The 16,963-nt window shown below is 43.6% G+C and overlaps 1 protein-coding gene across 7 annotated transcripts in view; it reads left to right on the forward strand.

Moving 5' to 3' along the window:
• Positions 1-16,963, forward strand: part of STON2 (stonin 2) — a 157,794-nt gene that overhangs the window by 24,020 nt on the left and 116,811 nt on the right. For 2 of the 7 annotated variants that reach the window (XM_033950925.1, XM_033950932.1), the window contains exon 1: positions 5,194-5,323. The exons of the other annotated variants lie outside the window; for them this stretch is intronic. The gene's annotated coding sequence lies outside the window, so the exon portion shown is untranslated. Of the gene's footprint in view, positions 1-5,193; positions 5,324-16,963 lie in introns of those variants that run through there. 7 annotated transcript variants of the gene reach the window in all.

Below are 16,963 nucleotides of genomic sequence, written 5' to 3' on the forward strand. Positions count from 1 at the left end.
TACTCTTGTCCGATGTGTCGATGTCAGATCGACTATCGGCTTTCCCCTTCTCCTCAGTTTAAAGCCATGTCTATGTAGCGCTCCCTTTATTTCTGGATGAGTGGGGCCGCAGAGTTTCCATAAAGTATGCGATGAATGATGCAAGTTATTTTGAATGTTATTCGTGGTGGGATGGGTAGCCAGTGCAATTGTTTGATGAAGGTTGTGACTGAGTCGTATTTTCACAGGTTGAAGATAAGTATTATGGCAGTGTTTTGGATGAGTTGCATTTTGTGAATTAGAGCAGTGTTGATTCCTATCTAGATGGAGTTGCAGTAGTCCAGTTGTGGTAGGATCATCAGTTGTACGATTAAGGCAAAGTAGTGTTGGTGAAATTATGGTCTGATTAGTCTTAGTTGTCTCAGGTTGTAGAGGGATTTCATTCAGAGACTAGATATTTGAGGTTCCATGGTTAGAGTGGAGTCCAGTATGTAACCTAGGATTTTGGAGGACTCGTCTATGGAGAGGGTTTCGCCTGATCGAAGGGAGATGCTTGTTAGTGCTGTTTGCTGGGCCGTGTGGAAGTATAGAACTTTGGTTTTAGTTGTGTTTAGTTTCAGTTTGCTGGTTGTTGCCCAATTTTGGATTCTGTCTATATTGTGTGAGATTTTGTTGGAAATGTCCGATTGATTTTTGGTTGTGGGAATAAGGAGAAAAATGCCATCTGCATAGGACGTTATGCTTTCGTCTTCGAATTTGATGTTACCTAGAGAGCTCATGAAGAGATTGAATAGGATGGGGGAGAGTAGGGAGCCTTGTAGCACACCACAGAAGGCTTTCCAGGGGTTGGAGGTCTCTTCGCTCTTATTGACGATATATGCTCTGTTTTGTAGGAAATCTGAGAACCATTTTAGAACTGTGCCTGTTATACCTATTTCTGATAGTTTTGTTAGTATAGTCAGGGGTGTCAAAGTCCCTCCTCGAGGGCCGGAATCCAGTCGGGTTTTCAGGATTTCCCCAATGAATCTGCATGAGATCTATTTGCATGCACTGCTTTCAATGCATATTCATTGGGGAAATCCTGAAAACCCGACTGGATTCCGGCCCTCAATGAGGGACTTTGAGACCTCTGCTTTATGGGAAGTTCACACAGCAGTGTCTTCTAAGGTGTCCCACTGCTCTTTTGGCATGTCTATGTGGCCAGAACCAAGGGTCTCAAAGTTCCTCCTTAAAGGCCGCAATCCAGTCGGGTTTTCAGGATTTCCCCAATGAAAATGCATGAGATCTATGCGCATGCACTGCTTTCAATGCATATTCATTGAGGAAATCCTGAAAACCCGACTGGATTCCGGCCCTCGAGGACCGACTTCGACACCTGTGGTATAGATGGTGGTCAACTGAATCGAAGGCTGCTGAAATATCAAATTGGGGGAGTATTGCTGTGTTGTTGATGGAATCTGAATTGGGATGGGTGGAGGCATGAGTGTTGCTCACGTGAGTTGGTTACACGTGCTCAATTGTGAGTTGGTTACTCACGTGGGTCTGAAAGATTTTTGTGAAAATGAGTATGCCGGCTACCTTCATTATGGGGTGGGGTGGGGGAGGCAGCTTTTCAGGGTGCTGTTATGGATACTTGTATACCTGTGTGACTGAGGAAAGGCTGAGAGCTACTGAGCGTTACTTTTAATGTGAGAAACCGGAAAGAGATTCATTCAGTCTCCTTACAAAGGTTTATTAAAAGGGTATAAGCAAAGTCAATATTTGCTGAATCTTTACTTGCAAATCGTGGCCTTTATTGGCGGAGGAGGTGCAGAGAAGTGTTGTAAACATTGAACCGTGATTCAGAGAATATACTTTGAATTTAAAGTTCAAATTAACCCTACCACTCCCAGCTTAGCTACTGAGGGGAATGAGTTTTGCATGTAGGCAAAGTCTGGAACTCATTGCCAGAGAAGGTGGTAAGAGCGGCTAACGTAGCTGGTTTTAAAAAAAGGTTTGGACAATTTCCTGGAGGAAAAGTCCAGAGTCTGTTATTGAGACGCACATGGGAGACGCCACTGCTTGCCCTGGATCAGTAGCATGGAGTCAAGCTACTCTTTGGGGGTTCTGCATGGAATGTTGCTACTATCTGGGGGTTCTAGAATGTTTCTATTCTTTGATATTCTGGAATGCTGCTACTATTTGGGTTTTTGCCAGGTACTTGTAACCTGGATTGGCCACTGTCGGAAACAAGATGCTGGGTTAGGTAGACCATTGGTCTGACCCAGTAAGTCTGTTCTTATGTTGGCTAGACCAGTGTTCTTCAACCACTGATCCATGGACCGGTGCCGGTCCACAGGGCCAGCACGTGCATCAGGCCCAAAACAGTGTTCTTCAACCATCGATCCATGGACCGGTGCCGGTCCACAGGGCCAGCACGTGCATCAGGCCCAAAACAGTGTTCTTCAACCACCGATCCATGGACCGGTGCCGGTCCACAGGGCCAGCACGTGCATCAGGCCCAAAACAGTGTTCTTCAACCACCGATCCATGGACCGGTGCCGGTCCACAGAAATTTCCTGCCGGTCCACAGGGCCAGCACGTGCATCAGGCCCAAAACAGTGTTCTTCAACCACCGATCCATGGACCGGTGCCAGTCCACAGGGCCAGCACGTGCATCAGGCCCAAAACAGTGTTCTTCAACCGCCAGTCCACGGTTCGATCGATGCGGCGTTATCTTTGAGCCAGTTCCCTCTTCCTCACTGATTCAGTGCACAAAGCCATGGGCAGCGGCTCCTACACGCATCCTGCACCTGAACCGGAAGCCTTTTCTCTGACATTGCAACGTCAGAGGGAAGGCTTCCCGATGAGGCACGGGACGCGCAAAGAGCTGCTGCCCGCAGCTTTGTGCACTGCATCAGTGAGGAAGAGGGAGCCAGCCTGAAGATAATACCAGGGGCGGCATAAAATGGCCAGGCAGGAGCAGGCCAGAAGGTAAGGCATAGCATGGAGGGAGGGAGACAACAAAGGTAGGGGGAATGATTTTATTTTTGAATTTAGTGGTTGAATTATGTCCATTTTGAGAATTTACATCTGCTGTCAGTGTGCTTTGTGTAGTTTAATTTTGTGGTTAACCATTATGTGTTGTTAATAAGATTATATTGTGTATCTGTGAAAAATGAATGGAAAAAATAGTGTTACAATTAGTACTATTAAGGGGGCGGGGTCTGGGGTGGAGATTGGGTAGAGATGGGCGGGGTCTGGCCCACGGCTTAACCCAGTGTTCTTCAACCGCTGGTCCACAGACCGATACCGGTCCACAGAATAATTCTTTTATTTCCGCCGGTCCATAGATGTAAAAAGGTTGAAAAACACTGGGCTAGACAACGCACGACACATTTAAATCCATGCGAATGAAGCCGTTAGCTACTCTGTGCCAGTGGAAAGAAATGCACAGACGAGAAGGTTGAGCCGGATGCTGGGACTTTAACGCGAGGTCTGAGGTGGAGAAAAAGGTTAGCTTATTCTTCTGAAGGAGTATTAGTCAGGATTTTTATGGCTTCTATGGAGGGTAGGGTTACCATAGGGCTGCAGAAAAAGGAAGATGGATTGAGACATCTGGGCATTACTGGGAGCCAGTCAAAGAAGCCGCTGAGCGCCGAGCAGGAACGCCAAAACGCGCTCATGCTCATTGCTGCTCAGCGGCAGAAGAAACCAGCCGCGAAGACCGGATTAGCAGCGGGGCAGGAGCGAAGAAAGCTCGCTCCTGCCAGCTGCACCACTGGACCACCAGGGATAATCTAATCTAATCTAATGCTTGACTTTATATACCGAATCATCATTCAAGGAAAGCTCGACTCGTTTACAATAGTTAAGTTATCGAATAAAAAACCATAAAAGAATAAGACTAAGTTTGCTGAAGTTAATTTTCAAAGTGTTTAGCAAATAAAGTAGTTTTTAAGGATTTGCGAGAAGGTTGAAGCGAGCCAGAACTCCTTAAAAGAAGTGGAAGGTCGTTCCACAGTTGAGATCGCTTAAAAATCAGAGAGTGACTGAAAAACGTAACTCCCTTAAGCCCTTTTTTTGGAAGGAAGAGATCATTTGAATTGTTGATCACCTCTTACGAAAGAAAATCTCGAAACGTTCCAGGATAGAGGAAGGAGAGGAGTAAAAATACCATGTAAAAATTTAAAAACAACACAGGCACACTTAAATTGAACTCTAAAGCAAACTGGGAGCCAATGAAGACTCTGAAGTAACGGCGTCACGTGATCACATTTACGTTTCCCAAAAATCAATTTCGCAGCAGTGTTTTGAATTAATTGTAATCTGTAGACGCAAGCTTTTGTTACACCAAGGTAAATAACGTTGCAATAGTCGAGACGAGATAAGATAATTGACTGAACTAAGGTGGAAAAGTGACAATGATGAAAGAGATGTAAGTATGTGGCAATTTGGGGGGAGGCCACAGCCCTTGTGCCCCCCCCCCCACCATTCCAGCGCCTATGCTAACAGGTATTAGCAGCATAATACCTAGCTAGAGTTCTGTTCTGCAGGTTGATCCAGTCCAGAATTTCCTCCATTGCACGCTGGAAGTTTACTGTTAATTTTCTTACAAATTCCTACATGCAATGGGGTAAAACTAGGCATGGATGAACTTGTTGGGCAAATTTGGAGCCAGCTGGCAGCCTTAGTCTGCAATTATCGGTTTAGCTAGCGCACGAAAGTACCCAGTCAAGCACCTAGTTCAAACTGTAATGTTTCCAGAGTGGCTCTGTAAGAAGGATTCTGGGCAACAGACTGCCTTACCAACACGGGACAGAGCTGCCAGTTCCCTAGTTTCAGGAGGGACCTTCAGTCCTGGATTTGAACTCACATCCTATTGCCATACGGTATTTGTGCTCCCATTGAAATAGGTGCTGAATACATGAGATGGGGTTGTCAGAAATCCAGGACCGACCTAAAACTCCGCTCCTGGATAACTTGGCAGCCTTGAGAGGAAGTAAGGACAGTGTGGCTTTAAGAAGATAACACTCCTCGGCTGTTCTTTCCTTTCCGTGCAAAGGGGAAGAGCGTCCCTGAGCAGAGAGCTGGTTACAAAGCTTTGCTCCTGCTCTGCCCAGTTTGAATGGCGAGGGGCGTTTCGGCTGGGAAGCTCAGTCCGTGGGATTATTTCTGTCTTTGGATCTCCACCCTGGTTGCAGACTTCAGACACTTGCCAGTCAGAATTATCCCAGTAAAGCTACTGGTGCTGAAAGCAGCAAAGGACTCGCTGAGAGGAAGTGTGCGTCTGAGTCTTGGATACCCTTCGACCCTTCCGCAGAACAGTTCTTCTGGATCCATATTCCCAAGAGCCCGACAGCAGGTAAGTTGGAGCCTGGTTACATGTATGTAGCGTGACCGTCATAGGACAGTTCATACAGGCAGCGGCGGTGCCAGCTTCCCTCACACACTCTGTCTGATGACAGCAAAGGTTACAGCCAGCAGTTCAAGACTCTCTCACACACGACCCTCCTCCTTCCCCCTCCACACAAATACAACAGGTACAATGTAAACATCTCTCACTTTTAACCAAAAGCATGCATGCACACACATGCATGCTGCCTCACCACGGAACCAGTACAGTACAATGACCATGCAAACTCCCTCAGGCGTGAATACACACATGCACGCACTGCCTCACTAAAAGAACTTCCAAGCATATCTGGATAAGTTTCCTGGGCATCTTACATCTTACAAACTCCAGAAAGAAGCTCTGTTTGGCACTAGGCAAGTACTACATGGAGCATTAGCAGTAAATTCCACATGCCCTGGCTTAGGCGTGAGGTCCATTCTTGTTATGGCGTGTGCAAAACTAACCCATTTGGAGGAATTGTCCCCCCCCCTCCCCACACACACACGCCCGTGAACACAACAGAGACACAACAGGTAGAGGATATGAGCAGGAGCTATCTTTGTTTTCCGCCCTGCTCTGGACGGAGCGGTTTAGTCACTCTGCCGACTCAGCACTTGGCCTCGACAGAGACTCCACTAACGAGAACGTTTTGCCTCTGTAGGTCCTCGTAAGTAAGGACTGCTCAAGGCTTTGCTATAACATTCTCCAAACTCCTCCTCTGAATTCTATTCCAAGGATGAGAGAACTTCAGAGCCGATGACTTTCTAAGGTGCTTTGGCGCATTTTGACACGGCAGCATCGCTACCGTGGCTTTGTAAAAGGGGCCCTTAACCGGCTCTGGCAAACTACGTATAAATCGGACCGACTTTTATTCCGCGACATTCGTGACGTCTATCCCGCCAACACCTTGCAGTTCTAGGCGGATCACAACAGATGAGAACAGGACATTTCCAGGAGAATTACAGGATAGGGGACTAATTACATGACAGAGCCTGAACTGGAAAAATTGACATGATTGGGAATAGTTAAGGTGAGGTATTAGTTTGTTTCGATGATAAATTTATGTAGTTACCTTGTCCAGTTACAAAAAAATGGGATACACTGCAGCAATGCCAAACTGCGGCCAAAGTTAGAATTCATCCATAGAAAGAGAGCAAAAATGCAGGCGCTAACCGATTTAGCGCGCGCTAATGAATCGGTTATGGCGCCTTAATAAAAGGAACCCAAAGGCCTATCTAGTCTGCCTAACCATGCCATCGACTTTCCCCTCTTCTCCCTAAAAAATGATTATGTTTCTTAAGAACAGCCATAAAGGATCCAAGCGGTTTACAATATCTATTTCACATCCATTACGAAAAGAACGCCATTCAAACGTACGTGCCCAAGCTTCCGTGAATGCGGAGACACTTTGTCTCACCACCTCCACCAGTAAGGCCATGCCAAGCATTCCCTAGTCTTTCCATGAAAAAGTGTTTTCTGAGGTTCCTTCTGACTCTATCCCCTTTCAACCTTATTCCGGAGTTTGCTTTCAATTGAAACAGACTCACCTCATGCGCCTTTATGCCACGTATGTATTTAAACGTCTCGGTCATATCTCCCCTCTCCTGCCTTTCTTCCATTGAGATCTTTAAGTCTACCCCCATATACCTTATAACAAAGGCTACTGACCATTTTAGTAGTCTTCCTCTGGACTATAGTAACATAGTAGATGATGGCAGATAAAAACCCTAATGGTCCATCCAGTCTGCCCAACCTGATTCAATCTAAAAATATGTTTGTTTGGTTTTTTTTCTTAGCAAGAATCCAAAGCTCTGCCCGGTACTGTTCTTAGGTTCCAACTGCCGAAATCTCCATCAAAACTCACTCCAGCCCATCTACACCCTCCCAGCCATTGAAGCTCTCCCCAGCCCATCCTCAACCAAATGGCCATATATAGAGACACAGACCATGCAGGTCTGCCCAGTACTGGCCTTCGTTCAATTTTTAATATTATTTTCTGATTCTAGATCCTCTGTGTTCATCCCATGCTTCTTTGAACTCGTCACCGTTTTCCTCTACACCACCTCTCTCGGGAGCGCATTCCAGGCATCAACCACCCTCTCCGTAAAGCAGAATTTCCTAACATTGCCTTTGAATCTACCACCCCTCAACCTCAAATTATGTCCTCTGGTTTTACCATTTTCCTTTCGCTGGAAAAGATTTTGTTCAACTCCATCCTGTTTATATCTTTGTGAAGGTGCGATCTCCAGAATTGTACACTATTCTCTAAATGAAGTCTCACCATTACCTCCATTTTTCCTACTGGTCATATCTCTCCCTATGCACCCTAGCATTCTTCTAGCATTCATTGTCTTTTCAACTTTAAGATAAACACATCTGTTCTATTGCATACAAGTCCCACTCTTTTTTCATGCACAAAAGTTCTTCAGTTCTAAATTGTACCGTTCCCTCAGGTTTTTGCAGCCCAAATGCATGACCTTGCATTTCTTCACATTAAATCTTAGCTGCCAAATTTCAGAGCATTCTTCAAGCTTCGCTAGGTCCTTCCTCATGTTATTCACACCATCAGAGGTGTCTACTCTATTGCATATTTTGGTGTCAACCGCAATGAGGCAAATATTCCCTGACAGTTCTTCAGAAATATCGCTTACAAAATTGTTAAAAAGAACAGCTCCAAGAACCAAACCTTGAGGCACACCACTTGTAAAATCCCTTTCCTTAGAGCAATCTCCATTGACCACTACCCTCTGTTGCCTTCCACTTAACCAATTCCTGACCCAATCCGTCACTTTGGGGCCCATACTGAGGGCTCTCAATTTATTAGATACCTCTCCCTGCTTATTTTTAACTTGTCCTGGGACCTCTCAGCAGGACTACCTTACTATACTACTACTAGAGATTCACACACATCCCTGTTTTCCTCAGGGGTCCCCCATGTGAGTACAGCCCAGTCCATCTCTACCTGGTGCCTGAGATTTCAGACACATGACTGCAGCAACTCCAACCTGTACATGTGACTCAGATCACAGAGCTAAGTGGGCGTTGGGGAGGAGGGTATCGTATCATGCCAGTGTGACACTGCCTCAAAATGGAAGCTGAAGGCACTGCTGGGGAACAGTGGCTTTGCTGTTAGCCCATTCCCTTAAGAAATACCAGGGTGGTAATAACATATCTGGGCTGATTTCAGCTGGCAGTGCTCCGAGTTTTGCTGACTGCCACCGGCGTTATACCCAATTAAAAGATAGGCCATGTGTTCAGTTTTGGAGGCCATATCTGGCCAAGGATATAAGAGGACCTGAAGCAGTCCAGAGGAAAGCGACAAAAATGATAGGTGGTTTGTGCCAAAAGAGATACAAGAAGAGACTAGAAGACCTCAACATCTATATTCTGGATGAGAGGAGGGACAGGTGATATGATACGGACATTTATATATTTTAAAGGTATTAATATAGGACCACATCTTTTATAGAGAAGGGAAATTGGTAAAACTAGAGAACATAAATTGAGTTTGAGGGGTTAAGAGTAATTTGAGGAAATTCTTTTTCAGGAAGAGGGTGGTAGATGCCTAGAATGTCCTCCTGAGGGAGGTGGTGCAGAGGAAAACTGTGATGTGGGAGGAACACAGAGGATCGCTAACTAGAATATGAATAGGCAAACTTTCACGGTCTGAATCCCGCAAATGAGATGGTTTGGTTAGGCTGGAGTGAGACTCAACGGCAATTCCTGGAGTTGGAAACTGAAGACAGCACCAGGTGGACTTCGAAGGCCTATGGCCCAGAAATAACAAAGTAAAATGACATTTTAATTTAATGCTGAAATTGTGATTACAGGCATTCAGGTCTTTATCTGCCGTCATGTACTATGTAATGTCCAGGCTCCAGCACTCAATTCTCAGGTGTATGGAGCTAGCAAAACCATAGAAATATTCAGCACTTAGGGTCCCTTTTATAAAACCACAGTAGTGATGCTGCCGCAGTAAATGCACTGAAGCCCTTAGAACTCAACGGGCTCCAGTGCATTTAATGCGGCAGCTTCTATACCACTATACATCAAACTCATAGAGGGCCTAGTAGCACAATATCTATCCTACTACCTAGAAGACCACCACATTCTGCATCCAACTCAATCAGGTTTCAGAGCTAATCACAGCACAGAAACATTACTGGTATCTTTACTTGATATAGCCCGACAGCACCTCAGCAAAGGAAACAAGTTACTAATCATCCAACTCGACCTTTCAGCAGCATTTGACTTAGTAGATCATCCAATACTTCTCCAGACACTAGATGCCATAGGAATAACTGGTAAAGTTCACAACTGGTTCCAAGGCTTCCTTCAAACAAGATCATATAGAGTTAAGTCAAAAGATATTTTATCCGAACCCTGGACAAACCCCTGCGGAGTACCACAAGGATCCCCACTATCGCCCATACTATTCAACCTCTTCATAGCTTCCTTAGGTACTGTCCTAGACGCCCTAAATATAACTTCTTTCAGCTACGCAGATGACATAACCATCATTCTCCCATTTGACATCCAAGACCCCAGCTCCAATGGACACCTAAAAACAACACTGGAAACAGTAGAAAAATGGATGATGAACCATAAGCTGAAACTGAATACGGAGAAAACCAAATTCCTACTACTAGAGAAGGAACAAAATCCATCTATAACAGAACTGGAAGTAAACGCAATCAAATATCCCATACAGAGCACTCTCAAAATTCTAGGAATACAATTAGACAGACGCTGCACTATGCAGACACAGATACACAAAGTCATACAGAAGGCATTCTTCACCATGCGAAACCTAAGAAAAATAAGAAATTTCTTTACCAAAGAACACTACAAGATCATTGTACAATCCCTCACACTCAGTAACTTGGATTACTGCAACAGCCTCTACCTAACATGTCCTAACAATATGATAAAACAACTACAGACAGTTCAGAACACAGCCATCAGACTCATCTACTGTCTCAGCAAATTTGACCACATCACTCCCGCCTATGTAGACTCTCACTGGCTTCCGATAAAAGCAAGAACTCAATTCAAGTTCTATTGTCTACTATTTAAAGTAACCCATGGAACTGCCCCCTGTTACCTAAACAACCGCCTATACCGCTACCACTCATCCAGATCAAGAAGAACTCAAAACCTATTCACCTTCCCCCCTCATAATGGAACCTGACGTAAGAAACTATACGACAGCCTTCTAGCGACACAGGCAGCGAAAATTGACCCCACCATCACCAAACTAATGATCAACACAACAGACATCAAAGTGTTTCGAAGAGAAATCAAAACATTTCTATTCAAAAAACACATCCTTACCAACTAATATCCTCCCCTTTCGCACAAGCTCTCCCTCTATTGAATAACACATTAGTCTTCTCCTAGAACCTGTCCTTCCAAACATATTCTGACTCCTATATAAGCATTTACCTCACTATCCAACAAACTTCTTACGTCATTATTAGGTAACTTCTAGTCTGTAACCCATATATACTGATATTCTCCACTGTATCCTGTTATCACTTGATTCTCTGCTATGTAATTCTTTCGGAAAAATCCAGATATCTTATAATTGAATCCTCTACCACACCATGTAAAATACATGAATCACTGTTATGTAATTCTCTAGATAATCTTGTTACGCAATTCTCTCGGTAATGTCCAGATCTCTTATAATTTGTAATCCGCCTAGAACCGCAAGGCACAGGCGGAATAGAAATCACTAATGTAATGTAATGTAATGTAAGCTTTGCTAACGCAGTTTCTAAAAGGGGCCCTTAATTGGCTATGGCAAACTGCATCTAAACTGGACTGCCGTAGTTAAGTCTTGAATATCACTTCACCAGAGCCAATGCTGGTGTGAGTAGCAGGTCGGGGTTGCTGCTCAAAGAGGGACATGGGAAGGGAAGTGGCACGAGTGTGCGGTATTGGAGGGACAGGGAATGAACAGGGGGGCCCCGGAGAGCAGGATGGGTGCCAGCGCCCCCACCAAGATGGCGCCCGAGTCAGACTGCCCCCACTTACTATGCCAATGACAGTAGACAGTAGGAAGCTTCTCCATAGGGCATGAGAGGTATTGTTCAGACAAACATGCAAGGCCAGCTAAGTGGGTCATAAGAACATAAGAATAGCCCAATGGTCCATCAAGCCCAGTAGCCCGTTCTCACGGTGGCCAATCCAGCTCACTAGTACTTGGCCAAAACCCAAAGAGTAGCAACATTCCATTCAGAATCCTAAAGAATAGCAAGATTCTGGAATCCCAAAGAGTAACAAAAGATTCCGGAATCCCAAAGAGTAGCAACATTCCATTCAGAATCCTAAAGAATAGCAAGATTCCAGAATCCCAAAGAGCAACAAAAGATTCCCAAGGAGTAACAACATTCCATACTACCGATCTAGGTCAAGCAGTGGCTTCCCCCATGTCTTTCTCAATAACAGACTATGGACTTTTCCTCCAGGAACTTGACCAAACCTTTCTTAAATCCAGCTATGCAATCTGCTCTTACCACAACCTCTGGCAATGCGTTCCAGAGCTTAACTATTCTCTGAGTAAAAAAATTTCCCTGTAACTTCAACGAGTCTTTGTAAGATGCCTTTCATTTAGTGCATGAAGAGCTTCCCTTGAGGAGTTCTTCTTGAAAGTGTGGAACCTCTTGGATACTTATTTACAAACCGTAACCTTGGGCACAGATGGGAGCTGTAGGAAACTTTGGCGAGGAGGCCTTTTCACTGCCTTTGGCAGCAAGAATAGATTCTTCCTTCCTGATTTTAATGGGCTTTTTATTTCCCAGTGTCTGTAAAAATAAAACAAAAAAAGCAAAGTGTATCCTGGTTTCGACAGATTAAGGAGGAATTTAGGTTCAAGGACCAGATAAACTGTTCTGTTTTCTCAGCTTCCTGCGCAGCTCACATATCCCAAGCTTCCTTTTCAGTGTAACTGGTGGCTAGAGGAAGCCATGGTTTCCATTGTCCTGTTGCCTGTAGCATCAGATGCACTGAAGGGTTGGTTTGTTTTTTCTATTTTATGCCTATGAGGGGAATACGTGGTCCGCAAACTCTCTCCCCATGAAGCCAAAGTGCTTTGGTTTAATAATTCAACCCCTTCAACTGCGGTGGTAACTTCTGGCATTTCTTTGCACGTTGATAATATATCCAGGGTTCTCAGTGTCATTATAGGAGTCACTTTTATCACATCGCAAGTTTGTGGAAGAAAACAGTTTATAAACTGAGACAATTATGTTTAGTCTGGTCTTGTTTTCATGATCATCTCTTTGCTTTATTGGTCCAAATGCTCTTCCTTTCCCAGCCTAGGTTGTTGTAATTCTTTATACTTAAGGTCTAAATTCTTGTTTAATATATTGCAACTAGTCTTTAAGTCCGTTACATTAACGGATGCTAGAATAGATGTGTAAGTCTGTCTTTCTTTCTTTCTCTCTCTCCTTGGCCGCTGTCTTTCTTTTTTTGCTGTCTCTCTCCTTGGCCGCTGTCTTTCTTTCTTGCTGTCTCTCTCTCTCCTTGTCTGTCTTTCTTTTTTTGCCGTCTTTCTCCTTGGCCGCTGTCTTTCTTTCTCTCTCTCTCCTTGGCCGGTCTTTCTTTCTTTCTCTCTCTCTCTCTTTCTGTCTCTCTCTCTCCTAGGCCACTGTCTGTCTGTCTTTCTCTCTCTCTCTTTCTGTCTCTCTCTCTCTCCTTGGCCGCTGTCTGTCTATCTTTCTTTCTGTCTCTCTCTCCTAGGCTGCTGTCTGTCTTTCTTTCTTTCTGTCTCTCTCTCTCTCCTTGGCCGCTGTCTGTCTTTTTTTCTGTGTCTCTCTCTCTCCTTATCTGCTGTCTGGTTGTTGTTTTTTTCTTTCAATCTCTCTCCCTGTCAATTATCATGCTCCACCCTACCTTTTTTTTTTTTAATCACACATTGTATTGGGAAGGGCAACCGGCACACAGTACCCTCTGCTGGATTAGGTTAAACCGCCACTCGAAGCAAATCATTATGTGCGCACGCGAACGCTTTACAATTTCTCTGCCGGCCACGGAGCTACAGATGTACGGAGCCACGAAAATTGAAGTGCGTATGCGCACTAAGGGTATTATATAGAATTGATCCAAAATACAGCAGTAAGATTAATCTATAGGCTAAGAAAATATGATAGCATTTCTATGTTCTCTAAGAAACTTCCAGAGAAAACTTGTATCATGTTCTATACATTCCCTGATTCAACTTTTATCATTTTCACTTTCTCTTCTTCTGGGATTCAAGATAAGTTTATATTGAGGTTTCCTTCTATCAGGGGTGTGTGAAGTAGGCATCAATTCAATTCTGTTTATTTTCTATCTGAAATAGTTTACCCCAAATGATAAGGATGGAAACGGGATACTAGAGCTTCTGTTTATATGAGCTTCTGTAATGGTGTTACAATACATGAGCTTACCAGAGTTTTTGGAGGAAACTGAAAACCGTCTTGTTTAACAAAATTAACACCCCACTACCCCTCCCTCTTTACTAAGCCGTGGTAGAGGTTTCTACTGTGACCTGGAGCGCTAAATACTCCAACACTCATAAAATTCCTATGATCACTGGAGCAGCATTGGACCATTTAGCGCTTTGGATTGCAGTAGAAATCTCTACCGCTGCTTAGTAAATGGCCTTTATTTTCCTTGTTAATCTTACATATCTTTTTATTAACAATTTTTATATTTCTTGCTAAGATACTGTAAATCCCCCCTCCCCCACTCCTCCCACACACACACACATATTTTTATACGGACGCTCTTGCTGTGAATCGCCTTGAACCTGAACGGGGCCTAGTGCGACAGAGAAATTGCAGATTCTCATAAAATGTCATTTGACTCAGAAAAGCAAAGCGTATCGATTCCTACAACGTGGGGTGTCCAGTAGGATTTGCTTCCTGAGTGTATTAATTGGGTCAAGACATTTTACGCTGATACCAGCTTGTCCGTCATTGGGAATTATCAGTAGAAAAAAAGAAGTTATTGAAGTGAATGCTTGCGGCAGTGGATGGACCCAGACTAACAGAATGCTGGCACAGGTTATAATGCCTTATGGAAGGTCAACAGACGCAGAGATCTAAAAAGCTGTCACTAGCCAGATATGCTTCTGTGCAAGCCTTTTATTTATTTACAAAATATTGTAGACTCTACTATTGTTTATTCAAAGCTTCTATACTGCTACTAATGGCTGGGGAGTCAATTCAGAATGGTTTCTATGAGCTTCTGTAATGGTGTTACAATACAGAGTTAGCATTTTCTGAGATGGTTTTCAATACAGACACGTTTATACCATAATCAATTATCCTATGTATATAAACATATAATACGGGTATCGTGTTCTATGTTCATCTTAGAAAATTGGAAGACTTGGCGTCCAAGTGGCAGATGAAATTTAATGTGGACAAATGCAAAGTGATGCATATTGGAAAGAATAACCCAAATCACAGTTACTGGATGCTAGGACCAAGAAAAGGATCTGGGTGTCATTGTAAACAATACAATGAAACCTTCTGCCCAATGTGCGGTGGAAGCCAAAAAAGCATACAAGATTATAGGAATTATTTAAAAAAGGGATGGTTAACAAGACTAAGAATGTTATAAGGCCCCTGTTTCGCTCCATGGTGCAACCTCATTTGGAGTATTGCGTTCAATTCTGGTCTTCTTATCTCAAAAAAGATATAGCGGCACTAGAAAAGGTTCAAAGAAGAGCGACCAAGATGGTAAAGGGGATGGAACTCCTCTCGTATGAGGAAAGACTAAAACGGTTAGGGCTCTTCAGCTTGGAAAAGAAACGGCTGATGGGAGATATGATTGAAGTCTACAAAATCCTGAGTGGAGTAGAATGAGTACAAGTGGATCAATGTTCTCTCAGTGTTTCCGCAGCTGGCATTGTGCTTGTTGTGAGACCCCGGAAACCTGCAACAAGCACAAGTGGATCGATTTTTCACTCCGTCAAAAATTACAAAGACTAGGGGATACTTGATGAAGTTACATGAAAATCCTTTTAAAACCAATTGGAGGAAATATTTTTTCACTCAGAGAATAGTTAAGTTCTGGAACACATTGCCAGAGGTTGTGATAAGAGCGGATAGCGTAGCTGGTTTTATGAAGGGTTTGGACAATTTCCTGGAGGAACAATCCATAGTCTGTTACTGAGAAAGACATGGGGGAAGCTACTGCTTGCCCTGGATTGAAAGCATGGAATGTTGCTACTCTTTGGGGTTCCGGAATCTTTGTTACTCTTTGGGATTCCGGAATCTTGCTATTCTTTAGGACTCTGAATGGAATGTTGCTACTCTTTGGGGTTCCGGAATCTTTTGTTATTCTTTGAGATTCCAGAATCTTGCTATTCTTTAGGATTCTGAATGGAATGTTGCTACTCTTTGGGGTTCCGGATTCTTATGTTACTCGTTGGGATTCTAGAATCTTGCTATTGTTTAGAATTCTGAATGGAATGTTGCTACTCCTTGGGGTTCCGGAATCTTTTGTTACTCTTTGGGATTCCAGAATCTTGCTATTCTTTAGGATTCTGAATGGAATGTTGCTACTCCTTGGGGTTCCGGATTCTTATGTTACTCGTTGGGATTCCAGAATCTTGCTAGTCTAGGATTCTGAATGGAATGTTGCTACTCCTTGGGGTTCCGGAATCTTTTGTTACTGTTTGGGATTCCAGAATCTTGCTATTCTTTAGGATTCTGAATGGAATGTTGCTACTCCTTGGGGTTCCGGATTCTTATGTTACTCGTTGGGATTCCAGAATCTTGCTAGTCTAGGATTCTGAATGGAATGTTGCTACTCCTTGGGGTTTCGGAATCTTTTGTTATTCTTTGGGATTCTAGAATCTTGCTATTCTTTAGGATTCTGAATGGAATGTTGCTACTCCTTGGGTTTTGGCCAGGTACTAGTGACCTGGATTGGCCACTGTGAGAACGGGCTACTGGGCTTGATGGACCGTTGGTCTGACCCAGTACGGCTGTTCTTAGTTATCTGTATGTACTTTGTTTATCATATTCTCAGCAATTCTGGGTATCTCTACTAGCCAAGTTCTTGGTGGGTAACAAAGCAACACATTTATTGTAATTGCAAATTACACAGATATATAAAAAAAAGATAAAAAATTAAAAACATAAACACCAAGGGGATCACTTTTATAAAGTCACGCCTAAATATGGGTGTCACAAAGGAGCAGAACTTAACTATTTTCTGAGTGAAAAAAAAAAAATTCATCCTATTGGTTTTAAAGGTATTTCCCTGTAACTTCATTGAGAAGGCTGGGTGCATGGAGAAGGGGAGGGGAAGAAAGAACATGAGCACCTCCTAGTGTTTTTTTAGCAGCTTTCTTCCTACGCCATAGAAAGCTCTGTTGGGTAATGCAAAAAAAAAAATTACTTTGCTCCCCTCAGAGAAATTCTTCCCTACGCCCATGAGAAAAGCATGAATGTGAGCCTTGTATTTGGAATGTCTTTCCCTCGTGGGTAGCTATAGAGTCCTGAGCTATGTACTTGCAGCGTGGCGTTCGTTTTGCAAGCTTTGGTGTCTTTTCTTCATCTTGGGGGGTTCTATTTGAGATTTACTGCTTATAAGTTTTTATTTCAG

Source organism: Geotrypetes seraphini, chromosome 7 (assembly GCF_902459505.1).
Source record: "Geotrypetes seraphini chromosome 7, aGeoSer1.1, whole genome shotgun sequence".
NCBI lineage: Eukaryota > Metazoa > Chordata > Amphibia > Gymnophiona > Dermophiidae > Geotrypetes > Geotrypetes seraphini.